Source organism: Eleutherodactylus coqui, chromosome 7 (assembly GCF_035609145.1).
Source record: "Eleutherodactylus coqui strain aEleCoq1 chromosome 7, aEleCoq1.hap1, whole genome shotgun sequence".
Classification (NCBI taxonomy): domain Eukaryota; kingdom Metazoa; phylum Chordata; class Amphibia; order Anura; family Eleutherodactylidae; genus Eleutherodactylus; species Eleutherodactylus coqui.
In genome coordinates, this window is record NC_089843.1 from 112,493,880 (window position 1) to 112,508,183 (window position 14,304).

The 14,304-nt window shown below is 40.5% G+C and overlaps 1 protein-coding gene across 2 annotated transcripts in view; it reads left to right on the forward strand.

Moving 5' to 3' along the window:
- The window catches only part of SH3RF1 (SH3 domain containing ring finger 1), a 158,803-nt gene that overhangs the window by 38,461 nt on the left and 106,038 nt on the right, over nt 1-14,304 (forward strand). The gene's annotated exons all lie outside the window — the stretch shown is intronic.

Sequence of the window (14,304 nt, forward strand, 5' to 3'; positions counted from 1 at the left end):
AGGTTTCACTGGTGATAGCGTTATCAGTGACTTTTGTATAGTGAACGATCTGTTCTGTGTTTCCTACAGTAGGCATATTCATCCTTTGCTAATTAATGTAGGTTTTGTTTCATTTAAGGGACAATAACTTTCAGTAAACTAGGGCTTGCATTTATTAATATTTACATCAATGAACTTAAAAATACCGGTTTCACAATGTAAAAGGACTCAACTGGGTAATAATAAGTACCAGGCGATGAGTAATCGGTAAAACATGTTTCTTTGCTCACCAGACTTCCTATGTATAATCCTACCATAAAGGACTGCTATGCAAACATTTTCTAGGTCACTGGCCAGAAGTTTGATTGCCATATGAGCCTGCCATAATGTATATGATCTAATAGGCATGAGGACTGGTTGTCCTGATGAGACAAGACCTTTTAAAGCGACATTACGATCCAAGGACAAATGTGAAATTAGATTGGAAGGAAGTAATATTACCTTGTGCCGTTCTGCCGTGGATCTGTCCATCAAGCTGCTATCAGTTTGGCTAGTGCTGCTTATGTGAACAGAATGTTGGCCCCAAAAAAATTGGCCTAAAGTAAGCCAGGTGGCATAAAGTTACATAAAAGTGTCTTAAAGCTGCAGTACACTTATAGTAAATCATAAGCTACTGTGACAAATTTAAGGTATCTAGTCTAGCTATAAGTTATATAAATTTAAAGAGAAGCACTCGCCTCTCCTGACATGTCTGTGCTAGTAAATGCTTGTATTCCACGTGAAATAATAATTCTGGAGCATATTTTCTCTTAAAGTGCCACTGTTTTTTTTGTTTGTTTTTTTTTCATCCATGCATCCATGACATAGTTTCTATAAGTGAACTAGTGTTACATAGGTTAGTTATTCTTTTCTGTCTGAAACTCCTGACCTCTTTCTCCTCAGTTGGCCGTGTGATCTCTTACTGGCCAACTCAGATTTACTTGGGGTTATGTGTTCAGTTCCTAGTCCGTTTTTCAGTCTTTGTTATGCTGTTTTTATGAATCCTGCCACAGAAACTGCCTGCCTCCTATCACAGCTAAGGCCCATTTAGACACAATGATTATTGCTCAAAATTCACTCAAGAGCCATCTTTTGAGTGATAAGCGTTGCGTGTAAATGTGCCCATCTTTCAGTTTTCTGACAGACGGTTCGGCTTGAAATCCGTCATTCCGCAGAACAGCTGGTAAGATAGACTGCACGCTGTGCTCTGCCCGGGGACTGCTGAAAACAGCTGATTGCATTGTCTTAGGTGTTCTTAGCAGCCAGCCCCGCCGACAGAACAAAAGGAATTTATTCAGAGAACAGCGAGTGGTCCTCTGAGTAAATTCAGCTCTCGGTGGCTCATGCTACTACCGTAATTGGTACTAATAGGCATTAGTACCAATTAGTAGATGATGCAAAATAATTGCTCAAAAGCCATCATTTGAGCAATTATCTTTGTATCTAAAAGCACCTTTACTGATGATGATCGCACAGCTCCTGTCACACAGTTATAATATAGGAAATCATAGCTCATCCTCCTGGTTGTATATCTATGCTTTGTAGCTTATTTAGAAGAATATAATTGGTAAATTAAACTGTCCACTCAAGAGACAGAAATGGTATATAGCCTCTAGCTAATGCAGTGCGGATGGATCATGGGATTTATGTGAAAATAATATCTTTACCATCAAGATGGTGTGTGATAAGCATCAGATAGAGAGCTGCATGTAAAAACAAGTGTTTAGTAAAACAGACATGCCAGATCCTCTTTAGCCGACAGCTTCTCTTTAAGTATTATTTTAAGTATTTATTAAAGTATGCTTAAATCTCCTCCAGTGCCTTTTGATTGGATTTGCTCAGTAGTTGGCCCCTATAATAGTACTCATTTTTAAGGCACCATAGTGATTCGATTAGGAAATTGCAAACCAAGCCTAGACATGTTCTATTGGTTCAGCAATGTCTCCTACTAACCATAAAACTCCGTTGTGTGCACAAACATTGCAGGTTGCTGCTGTCCATAGACCAGTGTATGGGTCGGTCATTCTGCTTGGCATACAGTAACAAAGCTTTTGGAGCAGCTCTGTTTCTGGAAAAATCCCCTTTAAATGCTTTATAGCCCACATGGACATTCTAGGTAGTGCCATAAATGATATTGACTTTTATTTCCCTCATTGCGGCATATATCAGCTCGCCTCGATAAAAATGACAACACATTGAATATCATTAAATTCAGTTGTCCCTTTTAACTGTGAATTCCCTTTTTTCTCCTCTTCTAGTGAAAAGTTCTGTTATTTCCTGGGGGAGCAGAGCCTCACTGTCTGCGAGCGTGTAGGAAGTTAAAGCATGTAGATTGCACAGAAAATCATCTAAAATGAATCCTTACGGGACAGTCAGCCGCACATTGTGGCCACGAAGCATCGCTTCACACAAGCCTTCATAAAAAGGCAGATCTCAAAGATCCGTGGGAAAGAGTCGGTACAGACTGTACAGCATTCAGATTTAGTTTCCAAGGAATGCGGGGGTATTGGTGTGTTAATTGCACTGAAATGATGGCTGAGATTAGTGAAACCCGAAATAACTGAACAGCCTTCTATTTGGGAATAGACAGCGGATATATAATATAGACAGTGTTGTCACTCGCAGAAGGCAGACACAAGTGCGTGACTTGATCAGACTCAAAGCCAAAAAATGATTATGTCAAAGAGATAGTGCCAAAAGATTAATAATGGATTAGAAGGAAGCCCTGCAAACCGAAGGTCCAGCTGTATTTTTCCATTGCCTTCAAAGATCTGTATGGGGAGGAAATTCCAGCTTCTTTGTCACGAATGCACTATACTTGTACTCATGCAGTTGTACATTCTGAAGTGTATACCAAACACATATATATTATAGAAGGGCGTAATAGAATAGTGTAAAGACATAATGAACACAGTGCAATTGTCAAACCATCTATTCTGAAGGTGTAAGGACTTGTGCACGCCTTTGCAACTATGTTTTTCTATTCTGTCAATGCAAAAGGAGAAAGGAAATAACTTTGCAGTAGGTCATGTCCTACCGTTTTGTTTATACAGTCCCTATGCAAAGCTATGTGTTTCCATGGTAACAGCTAAAAAACAAGCCCCATGTGTTCTGGTCCTGCAGTCATACTTTATTATATCAGTCCCCTATATTTTGATAATCTACTAAATGCTTTTAGCATACAGTTGGGAACAGATGGAAGAACTTATGACTATAGGATTAGATTTTTTTTACAAAGTTTGTTATTGGTTACTATGGAAACACATAGATCTGCATGAAGCTGTAGACTCAAAATGAAAAAATGTTTAAAGGAGTTTGTCGAGTTGTAGATTTTCTGAACAACCAGCTCCCTATCTTTAACATAATAAATAAACATATACTTACCTCTCCCTGCTCCTCGTGCCACTGCTCCAGGTCTTCCCTCTAATGTCACATGTATAGGCTTCCCAAGCCTGTTTATGGGACATCACAGGTGCTGCAGCCAATGACAGAGCTTAATGCTCGATCACTGAACTCTGTTATTGGCTGCAGTGCCTGTGACGTCCCGTAAATCCGGTGGGACTGCAGCCTGTAAACAAACACGGGCACAGAGGATGGAAAACCAGCATGGGGTACAGCAGGAGCGTGAGAGGTAAGTATGTGCTTATTTATTATGTTAGAGGATGGGGAACTGGTTGTATAGAAATTCTACAACTCAGAAAACCCCTTAATTAAAGGGGCTTTCCAACAGAAAAAAACATTTTTTAAAAAAGGGTCTCCATGCTTCCTTGTTCACCCAATAATATATTCTTAGAGTCAGTTGGCCTGTCCCCCTAAATTCACCACCACCCACCCTATCTTTTTACGTCTATGATGTCCAGTTGCGGCTGTTTTCGGTTCTTGTCCAGCTACTGTGGAGTGATGTCGGGGCACAGCCTAGAACTTGTGGTTACAAATGCAGGAGGTTGAATTGCGTAGGTAACAGGGCTCAAGAAATCAATGGAAATGACGTCTGCAGAAATGTGAAAATTCAGTGTAGGCTATACCAGGTAACCGACCTGAAAATACACCAATCCAAAGAGACAAGCTAATAAGTGTATATTGCAAAGACTCCAGCAAGCGGTAATGGAAATAAGTTGGATAGGTCTCGACATCTCCCTTTAAGACCTCTTGCAACATTTATTCACTCTTTGTTTTAAATACAATGGAAAAATAAAAATGGCAGCGGAGGTGTTGGTAGTCTTTAAAGGCGGCAGCTTCAGCCTGATGTTTGAATAAGCCATATTTGTATTCTTCGCAGAAATTGATCCGTACCAGTGTAGTGGATTAGAAGGTAATAAATACTTGTCACACGTCTTTTATATTGACATTAGAAGATATTACATTATAGTAAATGTAATGGAAGCGGTGAAGATATCAGGCCCTTCCTGACAATTGTTCCTGCAGGGGTTATCCTGACGTTCTGTCCATTTGTGTCTTTCATTCAGTTGTCAGGCGCAGACTGTTATGTAAGTGTATAAAGCTGTCATTGCAGATTATCTCACTGCTAGATAACTAGGACGACTTGTAATTGTGAGAGTAAAATATTTATCTGCACATACTCTATATTTTCCCTCAGTGTGATACATATGCTTCCTGAAATTTTGCATTCTGTTTGAAGTTATAGCTCCACACGGCATTCGGGATGTTGGCGTTCCTGTCACAGGATAAATGTGGGATTTGTTGTGCTGCATTAGAATTGGAAAATCTAAAATGTAAAAATATATATCCAATCTGTGTGTCTCTTGGGTACTTAATGAAAGGGTTGGGGGAAATCAGAAAAAAATATCAATCCCCCCCCCCCCCCCCCCCCTTCCCCAAAGCAACTCCCCTCTGGGCTTTGAGTTGTATCTGGTTTTGCAGCTCATTCCCTTTCAAGTAGTTATGGCTGAGTTGCAATACAGAAGAATCCCATGGACATGAGTGGTGATATTTTTTTTGGAAAAAAAACAGCCGTTTCGTTTTTCTTTAATACTGGACCCTTAATTACTTCATCTGGTAAGCACTGGGTGTTATAACTATTGTTTTTTTGCATTGTCACTCCTCCAGTAAAGAAAAAAAATATTCCCACAAGAATTTTTACCTTTTAATGCAATAAAAATGCATTTAAAGGGGTTGTCCGGTATCAAGAAAAAAATGGGTTAAGGAGGAAACGGCATAAAATAATTTAAAGAAGCATTACTTACCTGGTAAATCCTCACTGCTCTGGTGCTCCCTGTTGGTCTTTTTTAGTGTGCTGATGTCACGTTGGTTGACACATGTGATTGCCGAAACCAATCACTGGCCTCAGTGGTCTCTTGCTGCACCCTACTGAGGGCAGTGATTGGCTGCAGTAGACATGTGAGTAGACGTGACATCATCCAGACACATCGGAGCACTAGTGCTGAAGCTGCAGGAGATTTGAAAGGAAAGTAATGCCTCTTTTATAATTTTATGCCACCCCCCCCCCCCCCTCCTTGCCCCATTTGTTTTAGCTCAGGCAATACCTTTAAATATCTAAAAGGGAAAAAAAACTCTGCTCACAGTGGTTCACGGAATGTGCATTTTTTTCGAGCTGATATGGCCATAGTGATAACTTTGAAGTGACTTCCTGTTGACTGGCATTGCTGAACAGAGCTCCAGTAGTCATAGGATAGGTTAGACAAAGGGTTAAGCACAGTTGAATTGAAAAGCTGTGGGTGAGGTTGGAGACTAATTAAAGTTCCACATATTTAAACAGCAAGATAAACATCCCCTGTAGTGTGAAGGACTGCTGGGAGGTGTCTGAAGAATTAGTTCAGCTGTACCTCATCTTTATGGCCCAAGGGACAAGAATTTCCTTGTTCATTTTATCTGCTTCTTGCGGAATTTCTCTACTGATTTGTTATCGGAGCAATGGAACAGTAATAATGTAAATACTAGGTAGATGTAAACAATGTAAATACTAGGTAGACGCACTGTTCGGTATCTTGAAGGAGATATTTAACTGCTGATTTCTCCTTATTTCCCTCCCTGACTACAGTCTGTATCAGGAAGAGAATGCAGCGGACAGCGGTGGCATTGAGTATATCACTCCCCTGTTTGTGGTAGTGGTTGGGTAGCCAACACCTCTCCTCCGGTCTACAGAGACAGCCACGTGACCAGCACCATTGACGTCTGTCACAAGTGGCCAATCTCCCAACCACAAACCGCAGAGTGATAGACTCAATGCCGCGTGCTATCGGCTACATTGTCTGCGGGAAACAGGCTATTGTAGAAGCCAGAGAAGTATCTCTTAGGTAGGCTCGAATGTAGTGGAAATGCTGCGGATTTTCTTCAGCAGAAAAGCTGCACCAAAATGAGTGTGACATTTTTTCCACAAATCTCACCAAAATTCTCACCATTGGCATGGATTTGCAGCAGAATTCACCCAATGGTACAGTTATAGATGTCGATTTTGGTGTGGCCCCATTTATGCTACATGTGAACGTACCCTTATGGTTTCCAAGATGGTGGTTGGCAAACTTTCCAAGCAGTAGTTACAATGCTCTTTATAATTCACTAACAAATGCAATCATTGCCCAGCTAAGTTCTTGCGTATTCTGTACAGTTCCTAAAGTATTCTGGTGCCGATAGTCAGGATCTACTAGGCCGAATGAGTTGGATTCTGACTGCGAAATCTCACAGCGGAATCAGACCCTGTACCCCGGCAGTGACCCCCACGTTCCTCTCTGCTCTGCAGATGTGCCAGCTGGCGTGCCGCCGCACATACACAGTGCAGGGAGTCGTGCCGGCGATGAAGCAGATCCGCCCGCGACTTGCAGTGGAATGGACTACTTCCACTGACTGCAATGGAAACCGTCCGTGTGAGCCTCACTCTAGAATAGGACATGCATCTTTTTTTTTTCAGGTGATTGCAGGTGATTTCCGCTCTTGGGCAGGGAAAAGTGTTTTCCTTACTTGTCCTATGGGCCGTATTTGCTGCAGGATCTGGAGGCAAACGCTTGCTTTGGATCCCGCAGTACAAATAGAGCCGTGGGCATTCAGTTTTGTTTTGATTCCTGTCCGTTTTACTTCTGTTTTATCTCTCCATTTGTTAAGAGATGCAGAATACATTGGTGCTATATACACTTATCATTTTATTACTAAAATCTCCAAGTTTCACTGCCTGCGTTTATCTGAAATGTGTTCTAACTGATGTGTGTTTCCTACAGACTAGATTATGGGCCTAGACAATTTGGCCACCAGTATAGATGATTTGACCTGTCTACTATTCACCTTTTGTAAGGGATCTGTATTTTCTACCTCCCCCAACATTCCTTTGCTGATAGTCATTGGGACTTCATCCCCTCAAGCACCAGATGTCCTGGTTTATTTTTTTGCTTCTGTTTTTTAATTCCGACTAGAGACTCTACCTAAAGTGTTCTAAAAAAAAGCAAGAAAGATGCAATTAGTAAACTTGTAAAATTTACAAAGGCTGGGAAAACCCTCGTTTGAGGATGCCTCCATTCTTGCGAATTTGTCCTTAATAGTTTACAGTCTTAAACAGAATGTAATATATGAGATAAGTTGGGTAAACCCAAAATAATTTGTTTTCACAGAACTTTTCTTCTAAAAGTTGCTTTCAGTCAGTTTTAGAGGGTCGTAATATGGCCACATCATAGTGTCAGTAGTATGGCCATGATACCCGATCCTCCGGTAGTTTACAGAGCTGAACTGAGGGTGGCTTTCCGTGGGATGACTGTCGTGTCAGGCGTACAAGTGCCTGGCAGTTGTCACAAGACTTATCATTCCTATGCTTTCACACAGCAGAGTTCCTTATTCAGTGCATGGAGGCAGAGTGTGCTGAAGCTCTCTCTTCTGGCTGGCCGCCTCCATTCCTTCTGATCAGGCAGTCCTTCAAAGTTGAACGACTGCCTGTTCACACTGAGCGAGAACTCGTTTATTAGTTGCTTTGTTTTCAGTGAGCTATCGGGTTCCTTGTTTACATGTGATAACTATCACTGAAAATTGCTCGTTTTAGTGATTTTTCGTCTGATAATTGTAACGTGTAAAGCCACCGCTAGATTACTAGAGGGTTCTGTACCGCAGAATGCCGTTTTGTCTTCGGCACACCTCTGCTGTGTACATGATTTATGTGTTTACTTAATCGATGACTGTCCTCTGTGACAAATATATAATGAGGGGACGTATATTAACATAGTATGTCAGACTGAAAAGAAGACATATGTCCATCTAGTTCAGCTTTTTTACCACCCCCACCCCCCTTCCTTCCCACCACCAATGTTGATCCAGAGTAAGGCAAAAACACACGAGGTAGAAGCCAATTTTCTTCATAAGGGTAGGGGAAGAATACTTTTTCACATCACAGTATGTACATTTTTATCCTAAACATGACTGAACACTCTGGTCAACTACATTAAGTGCAGTAACACTCCGGTCTACTTGAACATAGATAAGGAATACCCCAGAGGCTATACCGTGTTCAGAAATGCTCATACTGTTTTCGACAGCAGATTTTTCCTGAGTTTTAAGTTGTCACATAAGAGTTTGTCAGTGATGAATATGTGACATAAAGTGGCATCTGATCTGCTGGTGACATATCATGTTTCTATAGTCTGCAGCGCTATCTGGAAGGATTGTGACTTTTAACAGTATCCTCCGGAGTTTTCTATGCAAGTTGGACAGAATTGCTTCCATTTGTAGTAGACAGGCATAAAAGATGAGGAATTCCAGAGTTCCCAATACAAATAAGTAGGAAAAAAGGGTGATTTATGATACATGAAACTCCTACAAGAATTTCACCTGCCGAACCTTAGCTGTTAATCAATTACTGGGTAAGTATTCACTGTCTCTTAATGAGAAAATGTGTTTACTCAACACACATAATGCTTAACGTGGGACTTAGACTTGGAAAGAATTTATAGTTTCTAGGAAGTAAACAGTAAAGAGGTTTATTTTCATATCAAAACCCATTCAAGCATTCAAATCTGAGATTTTCTTCAACAAATGTACAAATCTAAATTGTATATTTAGTGTGTAAATAAGGTTAAGAAACCATAGAAGACCAAAGCTTCATGGTCACTGCTATCAAACATTACTTAGTTTGGTGGGGGTGGTTTTGTCTTTTTTTAATTTCCTTAAATTGTCTATCACTTTCATGTAACTTATCTCGCCTGTTCCACAAAATGGAGCTTCTGAGTTGAGGTCTATGAAACTTCTGTTTAAATGAGATTTTCTGTAGGCTTGGTCTACTGGCCATTGACCATGTCTTGAATGTTTGTCGGAAAGTGGACATGTTTTGTAAGTTTCTCCTTCCCTTAGGAGTTGAGGTACGTTTACACGGAACAATTATTGTCCAAGCAATTGCTGAATCATTTGAATTTGACCAATAATTGTTCATTGTAAGCTCAGCCAAAGGTTGAATAATACTCTTATCGTTAACTTGCTGCCAGCATGAAAATGATCTTTGGGTCGTTCACTAAGCGTTTGGTTTAAATACCGATTATTCAGATGTTCTTATTTACTGGTACAAATGACTGAACGATTTAGCAAGCGAACAATATATCTGCCTATATAAACAGGCTGCACAAGCAAATGAGCAAACTCTGAAACGATAAATCGCTCCATCTGAAAGCATTCTTAGTTTCTGGCTAGCTTTGAGTGTGGTTCCTAACTTCAAGTACTGTGAGCATGTGACATGTAATTGTTAAGTCAAAGAAGCTACTAGACAATTGTGAAGCTCAAAAACTGGCATTTAATGAGCACTGAAATTTTTTAGTATTTAGTTCTTAATGTCTATTTTTATTCCTGTTCATAGGACAATCCTTATTGTTGGGAAGCCATAGGTAAAGGTAAAGTCCACCGGTGCAAGCACCGAGTCATGACTGACTCCCAGGGTGATGTTTCTAGGTCTTCGAATGACTCCTAGGGTGCCGTCCTATCGTAATGTGTTCTTGGCAAACTGTTTTTGCTGGGTGGTTTGCCCTCAGCTCATTCTTTATCCGGCTACCTGAACCACACGGGATTGAACCCACAACCTTCAGGTCGTGAGCGAGTTGAGGACTGCATTTCTGCTGCCTTAACACTGCGCCACACGAGGCTTTTGGGAAGCCATAGACAAGTGTTCAACTCCTTTGCTGTTCCGTCACAGGGAAAACTGAAGCAGTTCCTTTTGAAATCTGTGTCCTCTAGAGTCTGAGATGCTCTTGTAGTTTCTCTGCACTTTGTTTACTAGAGGATGGTGTTAAACACAGGGGACACCCCCTTTGTTAACTTAAAAATCTCGTAGGATGTTTGCAAACTGGTTTTCTAATACAGGCAAGTCCTTTGAATTCCTGTTTGCATTTAGTCTGCTTTATTTCATGATACATTTAATATACAGGTACATATTTGCCATTGCAAGCCTGTAAATTCCATTCGGTACAGATTCACATTACGCAGGATAAGTCGTCTAACCCATGGAGAAAACTTCCATCAGTCAGAAGCCATTCTTTTTAGTACCAGAAATTACAATTATTGTTAACAACTGCAAAATTGTTTGGATTGTCAAAAGAGTTTTCTAGGTCTTAAAAAAAATAAATCTTGGTATTTGTATTGCGTCAACTTATTCCCCAGCGCTTTCAGGTAATTTCTTATTCACTACCCCCTCCCCCCCCAAGCTGGGTACTCCTTTTACTGACATTGGAAGGATGGAAGACTGAGTTGACACCCCCCCCCCCCCCCCCAAAAAAAAAAAGAAAAAACATAGAGATGTTCATTGGGCCTCTGGTTGATTAAGCTTAAAAAGGTGCAGTAACTTCCAATAAGGAGAGTAATTCTGATAAAGTAATATTAGGATATTAGGAAATTACTCTTAAAATAATATTTAAAATGGATCCAAACTGGTGGTGAAAAATAAGTCTAGAGAAGCGAGAGCGTCCATCTACAAGACTATATATCTAGAGCGAACAAGCATCTGCTTGTGGTTAGAGATGGGAAGAAAGTAGTGGCTCGCTGGGGACACGCATTACTATGAAACTAATGTGTTATTCTCTGTCCTCTCAACACCTTTTCACCCCTGTAACGTAGACAGTATTTTTCTTCCCCACATCCAGATCATATCCTGCCATTGACACATCAAAATCACTTAGACCTTCCTTTCTGACAGATACCAGAACAGCACAATGACCCTGTTGGCAGCATTATCGTCTTAATAGTAAGACATGATTTAAGTTGCTCTTAGCTGCCTCTTCATCCCTGAAGGCTGGGAAAAGATATTTCATTTTTCCCCCCTCTGCTCTCTTGTGAATCTGAATTAATAAAGCCTTTCCTCTCCTAGCAAAAGCTGTGTGTTTTGCTTGCGTTTAGCACATGATGATATCTGGCCATCCTCCCCCCTTTTGAGAGTATTAAATGGGTTTACGGTTGGCTGCCCAAGTAGAAAAAAAAAACTTTTAATCCAAGTGTGAGATTTTGCATGTGTGAGACTAGGCAGTTGAAAGACTTTGTGTAGAGCTACAAAGCTGCATATGATCTTAAAAATGGGTTGTGTTCTTGTAATGATAATAAATTGTATATAGCGCTAACATGGGCCGTGGTTCTGACTCCGGTGGGCATTGGCCAATTATGTAGTACGTTTGAAGACTCTATTACTCCTGTAGTGGCTGCTGATAGCGGTTCTCATGTTAAAGGGACTGATTGTGATTAGATAACCCTTTTGAGTACAACTAGGGGGGTAGCTAAAGGCTCACTGACACTGGTGGAAAAATTCAGCCTGCAAAAACAACTACTGTTCACGGCTTCCAGCTGCGGTTCGCCCAAAACTTTCCTTTGCATCGCTGGATCTTCTAAGTGGTCTATTGATGTTGTACTAGCAGCCAGGGTTGTTGCTAAGGTCTTAAAAGATCCGGGGCACAAGGCACATATTTTGGCCACCTCTTAAAAAAAAAAAAAGAGAATAAATCATACACGCACACATTGGAGGCACATATATAAGATAACGGATACAGCGTCTCAGCTCTGTGTATGGTGGTAGACCTCTAATAATAGTCAGATACCAATCTCTACACAGTGAAAAGTGAATACAGTGCAGTTATCTCCAGTGACTCAGGTGATGTTTTCTCTGATTTGAGACATCTTCTCTGACTGTAGTCGTTCTCTTTTCTTCTCTATATGGGCCCATACTACCATAGAGATTTCTTTCAGCCATGACTCATCTCTGCAAACTTTTTTCATTCTGCCTCTACATCCTATTGCCCCATAGTAATAGTGCCCACTTTTGTGCCCTGTACAGTACTAGTGCCCCTTCTGTATCACCAAAAGTAATAGTGCTCCTTCTGTATCTCCCAAGGTAGAAGTGCCCTTCTGTGCTGCCCAAAGCAATAGTGCTTTTGAGCTCCCAAATGAATAGTTCCTCCTCTGTATCCCCCACAAAGAAATTGTGTGCCTTGTGCAACAGCAGGCTTAACTTCACTGCTCAGCATGGCTACATGTAGAGTATAATCTGATTCCTCACGTTTTGTAACCTTGTAACCTTCTTAGCTACAACACAGCCTAGCACCATATTGTTACCTACCAACACTAATACTTCAGAACAGACTGCTTGATGCATAAACCACAATATGCAACTTATAATGCATGACTTGATTTCTTTGTATGTTGAAGCTTTTTTCCCGTTTCTAAAAATGAAAAAGTGAAATCATGAAAGGAAAAAATGAAACTCTCTTTATGACCTCAAATGTCACATGAGGATGAATAAGATTCCTTTGGGAAACAGAGTAGGTGGTGGGTTAAAGATCATTTAAACTATGGACTGTAGCTGGCATTGTCTCAGGCACATCATATATTAAAGTGCTTGTTGTGTGCCACAAAGGGTTTTATGTAAGAAGGGTTATTCTGCAGTCAGATTTGAAATAAAAGTTGGCATAACCCATTTCATGTTTAGACTGGCTGGTTTATATTTTGTCTTGTTGCCCCTTTCCAGCTCTGAGAGGCTAACTTTGGATGGTAGTATTACTTTTCTCGCTTCAAGCTGATACTTTAGATCAGGAACTGATGTAAAACACACTCATTATACTGCATGTTTTTTTTAGACCTCTGTATTAGTAGTTCCTGATGAACCATTGCAACTGCATAGCTTTTTTTTTGCCCACTAATGCTACAGAATTGACTATTGGTAAATATTCATACTTCTAGAAGATTGTCCAGTTATCTGCATTATGGGCCATCAAAAGTATGTTAGAAGGGATCTGCCGCCAAGGATCCCCACCAATCAGCCCTTCGCTGGTCTGGTGCGCTTATGCACTGAGCTGATTTCTACAGAAAACAGACAGCTGTGTTCCCATTGTCAATCGTAACTTTGCCTGTAATACCAAGCCCAGCCACTGCAGTGCAGATGGAGCTGTCTGCTTCCTGCAGAAATCAGCTCAGTGCGTTAGTGCAGCTGCCCAAACCGTTAAAGAAAATTAATTATTAATTGAATTATTAATGAATCATTAATTCAATATTATAGTTTTTTTTTATGAGCAGAATAGTTTTTTTCATAAAACAGGGTTATTAAGGATCCTGTGTTTTAATCACCACATGTAATGCAATTTTTCCTAGTCCTAATGGTTTATGCAGCATAGAATTATTGATGTCTCAGATTTCAGATGGCTCACATGCTTAGAAATATTTAACAATTATGCTAATAGGGTTGGACTTTACAGATAGAGGGGTATTAAAAATGATCTTTTCTTTTTGAAACCCTCATAGCTCATGTTTAATGACACTCGGATACATAAACTTGATATCAATGTAATTAGAAACTCAAACCTTTTCATATAGCAAAACTGGACGCTACAGATATGGCTTCTGCTGCAGTTGGAACAGGAAATCTCAGGTTCCATCTTCCAATAAGACGGGGGACCCCTTACCCGCATTTTGCAATGAAGTCAGAAGTGAGCTCAATAGGCAACTACCAAACGGATATCTTGGCCGTGACTGCAGTCAACTTTTTACTTGGCCTCCATGTTCCTTGGACCTCGCGCCTTGTGATTTAACATTTTTTTTACTCTGGGGGAGTGTTAAAGATAGTCTACATGCCACCGTTACCACCCACCATGCATCATCTGTGAGTGTGCATCCCAGAAGCCATTGTATCAGTCAATCGTGATACAACGTGTTTGGCAGAAACTGGACTCTATTTGTCTAGAATGACAAAGGGGCTCACATTGAACACTTCTGATGTGGGAAGCATTTTTGATGTGGAAAAAAAACTTTTAGAGTTTGTTTCCACATGAAATTTATGTATCTAAGTGTCATTAAAACGGAGTTATGGGTGTTTGAAAT